The sequence below is a fragment of the Dioscorea cayenensis genome, chromosome 3 (assembly GCF_009730915.1).
Source record: "Dioscorea cayenensis subsp. rotundata cultivar TDr96_F1 chromosome 3, TDr96_F1_v2_PseudoChromosome.rev07_lg8_w22 25.fasta, whole genome shotgun sequence".
Classification (NCBI taxonomy): Eukaryota; Viridiplantae; Streptophyta; class Magnoliopsida; order Dioscoreales; family Dioscoreaceae; genus Dioscorea; species Dioscorea cayenensis.
In genome coordinates this window covers 3819117-3827181 of record NC_052473.1, presented here as the reverse complement: position 1 = coordinate 3827181, position 8065 = coordinate 3819117, and the positions used below count along the sequence as shown (strand labels likewise).

Here is an 8065-nt window from a genome sequence, read left to right as displayed (position 1 = left end):
AGAATTTAGACTCTCCCTCCAATTTCTCAATTTCTCATCTTTGAATCTGCTCATATACTTTTTATTTTTTTTATTATTTATTATTAAAAAAATAATAATAACTTTAATGAGTTAATTGAGATGCACCAAAATTGAATAGACAAATATGATTAATATGATTGAGACAACATTCCAAGCTTAATTAGGTGCATTATAGCTACATATCATCTTATTAAAACATTAATCACATTACCTAGTTAAACATAACATCAAAATACTCCTAATTAAAAAAATATATTTATATTTCTAAAGAAACACTCTTAATTATTTAATCTGCTCATCTAATTGATCAATCTAATATAAACATAATAAAATCATTATATATTTATGATCATTAAAACAAGTGAACAAATTAATAAATACACATGCACATATCACTAAAGATACTCACAACATAAATACATAAATACATATCATGAGATGATTGATTGAAATGGAATAAATAAAAGGAGATGCGGTGACATTAAAGAAAGATGAAAGAAGGAAAATGGTTCATGGGACCCCATCCACCACATGGACTAATAAAACCAGCCTGTCCAAGAGCTGTGAAAAACAATAAGATAAGACATACAAACACATCATACATTTGAGAAACAAAACCAACAAGTGAATCAATCAAAAGATTCAAAACACACATTCAGAATGAGTTCCATGTTTGAGAACCTGCAAAAGAAGTTCTTCCCCACAATGCCTGAAAAGGATGAGCTTCCAATCTCTCAAGACAAGCACACGGAGACACACATGATAGGATTGAGGAGAAGACTTTCATCCTTCTCCATAAATGTGCAACCACTAACATCTGCATACACTGCATGGGCATTCAGGCGGTCCCAGTCGATGCCATCATTTGGGGAATTTGCCGGAGGACCTCTGAGAAAGTGGTAGGACTGGGGCTGGATCCTATCAAGAAAGCCTGCATTTGCCAAAGACATTGAGATGAATGAGGAGTTTGAAGCATTTGCTTTACAAATTGCGATCAGAGTTCCGGCGTCTTATTCACTCAGAGATTCTGCAGGCGACTCAAGGGTAGACAGTTATGACTCCTTCAGTCATACACAACTTTTATAATATCGCAGAAGAAAAGGAGATGAGTGATTATCTGTATGTTCATATCCCTGCTACTGCTCCATTTGGCTCCAAGTCTATGTTTCATATGGCTGTGTATGCTCGAATGAATCACCAATCAACGGAACTTTTCCTAGTGAAGATCCAAGCAGAGTTGCAGATCATGTTGTGTGTGAGGAGGTGCGGAACAATTCAGCCATGTTGATCTCCTGCACCTTCTCTCCAGCTCCATGTACTTATCTCTGATTCCAAGTCTTGTATGTCATAACCAACATCTTTGGTTTGTCGTGCAAATGCACAACCCTCTCATTTTGCTAATGTTTGCTTCCAGTGAATCCTTCAGTTGTTGTTGTATCTCTGCTTCATCAAGGGAAGATGGTGATGGTGATGATGATAGATATCCCATAAATAACCGATCAGTTTCTCCAAACTGATGTCACGTAAAGGTGAAAGAAGAGATCCTGCAAGGGCAGACAAAGTTGCAGAAGGCATCATTGATGGAAAGGGTTGTGAACAGAAGAGAAGAGCAGATATTTTATCATTAAAAAAGTGACAGGTACTATTTATATTCCAGCTGTTCTATGGATAGAGTAAAACAATCAAAATTTGTCTGATGCTTCCTACATGCCTTGGTACTTTAGTTATTTTTCATAAATCATTGGGGAAAACACCCTAGTTCTGTGGTTAAAGTTCATTCCTTCCAACTCCATACACCTACAGTTAGCAAAAAAACAGAACATACCTTACCAAATGTACTAGTCCAAGGGCGAAGATGAGCTATGGTTCTCAGGATACTTTCTCTCTTCTTTTGGATGGGATATGCCAGAAGATCACTTTTACCAATCTGAAAATAAGGATGTAGAAAAGGCTTTAGGAGTTTGTGATAATATGCAACAAAATCTTTAACAAAGAAAGTAAAATGCGTATATCTCCACAAATTCTCATTTGATCAATATTTGAAGATTAAAAAAATTTAATATCTTTGCACCACAAGCCTAAACCATGAGGTGTACAACACCCCTCACACAAACATATCTGAAAAAGAGAACATGCAAATATATATATATATATATGCATAACTATATAAACAAACCCATAGGAACATGGCATGGGTTTTAGAAAACCAAACAGAAGCTTAAAGAAATTTGAGTTGAAGAATAAACAACAGCATGAGGTGGCAGTAAACAAATTGCTAAAGAAGATTCACAAATTTTCAGACTTCAGCACCAATCATTTTAATATAAGCGTAGATCATTTTAGAAAACCAGACAGAAGCTTATAGAAATAGAATAAACAACAACATGATAATTTTTTCGCTTTGTTCTTCTGTTCCCAACACCAATCATTTTAATATAAGCGTAGTCAGACAAAGCATCATAAATGAAAATTGCTCACCAATTAATAACCTTGTTCAATATTATTTTTAGGTGGTCATTTGAACATGCTACATGCCATACCACCATAGGTGTTATCAAAACATTTCCATTGATTCTTGCGAGCGCTAAAATACGTGTTAAAATGATTTATGAGTAAAGAGAAAAACCCATTGTAAAGCAAGTGAAGGCCTCACATCAGCTCCGCATGTATAGATATATAGACACACCAAGATTCATAATCTGTCACTCTAAATATAAATAAATATATATATATATATATATATATCTACATTAACAGTGAATCAGAACACATGGTTGTGTTAAGACATTGATATTAGCTAACAAAACAAGTGGGTGATGAAAAACACTTGAACATAACAATCAGTCACAAAATATTGAAGTGCCTCTGTTAAAGTGATAAAAGAAAAAAAAAATAAATGAGACAACACCACAACCAATAATCATGAAGCATCTCAAGATATTCTCACATTTACTATTTATGACTGACAAAATTTATCCTAGCGGGAGTCATGTTCATGCATGTCCATGTTTTGCATGCATTTCATGATATATAACAACAAAAAATAGTAAATTATGCATAAAATTTCAATTTTGTAATCATAGTTTAGAGCATTAAAACCTAAACTCTTCAAAGCATTCAAGGCTACAAAAGACATGATTTAATACAAGAATGTATTAGAAAATACAGAAACAAATACGAGCAAAACAAGGATATTATTTAATTTAAATATGAGGAAATAGTTTTTAAAATAAAAATAAAAATAAGCACCATCACGTGCATCAATCACATGAAATGATGAAGCTGAGCTCAAGATTCATGGTATCTGAAGTAGTTACCTGTGGATCCGTTCATAGAATTGTCTGCAAAAGAAAAAGATAATCTGGTGTATACCCAACCTATATGCAAGAATGAATCATTCATCACATGTAATATTCATAAAACTCCAAACTTCCCATTAGATGCAGACTAATTCAACGAGCAGGAAATTAGATTCCAAGTACCTGCTTTGAGTACATAAGAATCTTGTCAAACTCTCTCCGCTCAGCAAAAGCGGCAACAACTTTTGGAGTTGCCTTTGCTTTTACATAGATCTTCAATGCAAGATCATTGTCTACAGTCTACAAAATAGAAATGGATTAGATGATGATGAAGATGAATAAAAGATGAATCCATCTTTTAGCGAAGATAAAAAGAATAGAACATCCAACTCCAACCTCAACCATATTATTTCCAACAAGACAGTGTAGAAGATAAAAATGATTGACCTAATCTTATAAACTGAGATCAAACCTTCACAATATCTCCAAGTTCTTCGCTGTACTCAAGCTTGTCCTCTACCAACCAATTCTCCAAAAGATTTTTCTTGTTCTGATTAACCACATGGCGAGACAATTCTAGAGACTCAGATGCATTTAGTTTTCCCTTAGTTAACAATGTCCCAAAATACAGAAGTAAATGAGGTGTCTGCCTAGCTTGAATAGGAACACTCTGCAAAGTATAAATTTGTTAGGACACCCAATTTTTTTCATAAAAGTTGAAAGATTAAAGAGTGACATGTGTTTGTGCATATGCATATTGTCACGCCCGGGGCAACAAATCCAGGTCAAAGCAACTTCTTAGAAAGTTCCTCCCTAATACTTTGAAAAATTTTCTAAGTGTCATATTATAACCCCTTTTGTAATATAATGTAAGAAGAGTCTTAGTTATTCTAGAATACACTCCATGGACCTAGAAGATGATAGAAAATTCTAGGAAAGGGGAGAAAGTAAGAGAAATATGTAGAGTATTCTAGAACCTCACTAACGGCCGTCGGATCAAAACGATCTTGACCGTCCATTAAGGGGGCTAGACACTATAAATACCCCAAGGGGCTTGCCTTTGGGGACATCAAGGAAAGTTGTAATCATTTGGAGTCCTTAAGGAGAATAGAAGTTTTCCTCAAGAAGCTTTTTGGTAAGTTCTTTCTTCCTAAGCTTTAGTCAAATTTTCAAGTTCCTTTGAGTTCTTTGGTAGGCAAACCAAGGCAAAGGAAGTTGGGAAGCTGAACTTGATCTAAAGGAGGGATCAAGTGCCGGCACGAGACATTGGTGGAAGTCCGAGTCCGTGACAATATACATAGAGAAAGAGAGATTACAATCTGAAGTAGCTTGATTATGTGCAATTGAATGTACCTTCAAAATCAAGAAAATAAATAACATGATTAGATACCTGAAATTTTGCCACAATCTCAGGTGTTCTTAAGATGCCTTGTGGAGATTCAGCAGCAAGTTCTACAGTTTTGATTGTTGTCTTCAATTTCAGTATTTGGCCCCCAGAACTTAAATGTTCTCTATATATTACATGGAGAAGCTCTTGAGGCTCTAACAGATTTTCTTTCATAAAACTAATATCTAAGCTTTTTGTTTCATATTTTTCACCCAACTCTCCACATAAGTTATATAGCTAAACTAAATATACAACAAGAAGCCATTAGTGCTAGCTATTTGTTGGACCTGATTCTTTGTGGTTTCTAGACCTATGTGTCCCCTTTTTTAAGGATTATTTCCTATTTTCAACAATTATAAGATGGAATTGATATGAAGTTTTAGCATTTTTTTTTTTTTTGGCTCATTTAGGTTTACTATGTAATTTCACCCAACAAAGCATATCCAACAGCTTATAGTTGGAGATATCTGTACATGGTATATGGTTTTCTTACCAAGGAAAATTCTACTTCTCAATGGTTTTATATTTGTGTCTTTAGTGCCCCATAAAGCCATCTGTTTATTTTATTTATTTATTTATTATTATTATTTTTAAAGATTTTGTGTTATAACTTAACTTTCTATTCTTGGATAACGAAATTTCAACCAATGTAATAAAACATAAAGTAAAACATAGCTTATACAATGATGAATATGCCTTATCTATTTCACTTATTATAGATTGTCTCTAAGAGAGTTGTAAAAGATAAGAAAGAAAAGTGTTTGAAGAGATTAGGTAAATAATTCTATCCACATCACACAACCGCAACAGCCAACCCATATAGAAAATGTATATCCTAACCAAGCACACTGTTCATCAAACATTATCTCAATTTTATCCTATAAACATCATAATTTTTATAGGATAAAATTAAATGGAAAGAATTTTGCTCTCTTATATATTTCAAATTTGAAATATAAATCAAGTATAAACATTGGATGTGTTAGCAATGGCCAAAGATTCAATAAACTTACCTAGTCAAACCGGCAAGCTTTGTGTGAAAATTATTGAAGTCTTTTGAAGGAGAATCTGCTTCAAAGTAGCGTTGGATTTCCTTTTCTGGGCATTGGTGAAGCCTTTCCAACCCAGATTCAGCTTCACCTGATGGAACAAACAAGAAGTCATAAGAGTGAATGCCCGTAAATTCTTTTGAAGAGACATTTTCAGCTTCATCTGACAAGACAGAGAACATAGTAAATGCATTGAGAAACAAGATGCAATAACAACAATAAAAAAATCTATACATTTGGAAAAATAGGCAGAAATAATTTTTTAAACTACATTTGAGAAAGCATATAAAATTTCAAGGCATGTTCTTGTTTGTATGGTTGATTTCATTAATTAATACAGGGTGGGAATGGTCTGGGAATGTGATCTTGAGTTTATAGGACAATTTAAAATAAAAACAATGAGATACTAGTTAAGTGAACTGAGAAAAATAAGGTTCTAGACTTCTCTGCTAATTCTCAATCATCTCCAAAGTATTATTGTTGAATTATTCAAAGGTGTAAACTGCCTATAAAATAAGGTTCACGACTTCTAGAATTAAAATATTTCTGCTTGTCAATCATTGGATAGCCCAATGGTATACACCAAAGTGTAAAGGGGGAGGTCATGGGTTCAAATTCCTCCCCTAGCATTACTGTTCCATACTGCTTATACACTGTTCACTAGGGATTCCGGGATTCTTATGTTGTACATACACTGTATATCCAGGCTCCAGTACTGTTTGGTACTATTTACACTAATAAAAAAAAAGGGCGCTTGTCGCCTATTATTCAAAAATTCTGCTTGAAACATCCACAAAAAGAAACATCAACCTTCTATCCTATTTGATATAAGGATATCCATGTAAAACCTGTGATCACATAAACACTACCACGGAATTTGTATTTTTCACAGCCTGAAGAACAATGGAAAAGATTGAAATAAAATTAGCCAATGATGCCAGTTCACATATGCCATTTTAAAGAACATATCTAACTTATCATGACCACAAATATTTGCACATATGCTCATCACTTGAAATTTTCAATCTGATCTAATAAAGGATTAGCTTCATGCAACACAGATAACTCAAAAGAATAAACCACATCACAACTATCATAAAACACATGAAACCAACACAGAATAAATAAATAAATCAACCTGCAAAGCTGAGTGAAAATTCAACAAACTCTAAACATTGAGGGGGAAAAAATCCAACAAGATCTGAAACCAAACCTTCAACTTCTACCATTCTTCCAACACAAACAACTTCCTACCATCCTCCAAGCATCATGCCAAACCAAAACCAATACCAATTACACATTCCAATACACAAGAACAAGATAAGTAGAGTCAGTCCGTGTTTTATTGGTCCCAAGAATATTTACGCTGAAAAGAAAAGCATTTGATTCAAGAACAACTCACCAGGAATATTTTTGCCCAAATTTCTGCTCCTCCAGAAAAATACACAAATAGCGCAAATCAACAGGAAAGCAATCACCAGAGAAATGACAATTGTTAGAACCTTAACAATGTCATTCTTATTTCCTGAATGAATCAAAGAATTGTTAATTATTTTACTCTTTTAAAAACCCTGCCACAGAATTCTATAATCAACCAAGGGTACCTGTACCTGCAATTAAACACGCTTCAATCCAGACCCCAGCCTACTAACTCAAGGTCCGCTCAAAACCCCTGCGCCAAACGAGAATGAAAAGCATCAGTGAAACAGTGATCACACCTCCAAATCGATATTGAAAGCGAAACCTTAACCCTAGTTCCCGAAGATCGGGACCAAAATGAAGGGAAGGAGGAGGAGGAGAAAGAGAGACAACGGAGTACGGTTCCGATGGAGATGCGACGGCGTTCGACGTCGGAAAAGAAGAAGTCGTGTCGGGGGACGTGGGAGGAGATGCAGCGAACGAGGGAAGGACGGAGTGGGAGATAGAGTGGGATGGAGTTGAGGAAAAGATGACCGGAGGTGCGGGCGGAGAGGATGTCGAGGAGAATGGGACGGGGGTTTTGAAAAGTAAAATTATCTGAAATATGAATTATGAAAATTGATTATAAAATATTAAATATTTGTGTATTTGGTACATTATTTATAAATTATTAAATTTATATTTTTAGCACTGTATTTTGCACAGTATTAAAAAATTGTTATATTTATATTTTTGCCCGGTATTAAAATATTATTATATTTATATTTTTAGCACGTTATTAATATATAATTATATTTATATTTTTGACACAATATTTAGCATGGTATTTGGCACAGTATTAATATACTATTATTATATTTGTATTTTGGCGCGGCATTTGGTACGGCATT

The 8065-nt window shown here is 34.2% G+C and overlaps 1 long non-coding RNA gene across 11 annotated transcripts; it reads right to left on the bottom strand.

The window, feature by feature from the left end:
* Positions 1–478: 478 nt before the first annotated feature.
* LOC120252433 lies at positions 479–7763 on the bottom strand. 11 transcript variants are annotated; one of them, XR_005533973.1, is made up of 10 exons: positions 7569–7763; positions 7367–7428; positions 7159–7281; positions 6970–7006; positions 5721–5847; positions 3793–3990; positions 3504–3620; positions 3339–3398; positions 1847–1948; positions 479–1565 (listed from the first exon to the last, which is right to left on the bottom strand). It is a non-coding gene; the product is annotated as an uncharacterized LOC120252433 (long non-coding RNA). The 11 variants fall into 11 exon arrangements; XR_005533997.1 differs by lacking the exon at positions 6970–7006 and having other exon boundaries at positions 479–582; positions 675–1565; XR_005533999.1 differs by lacking the exon at positions 6970–7006 and having other exon boundaries at positions 7501–7763.
* Positions 7764–8065: the final 302 nt, after the last annotated feature.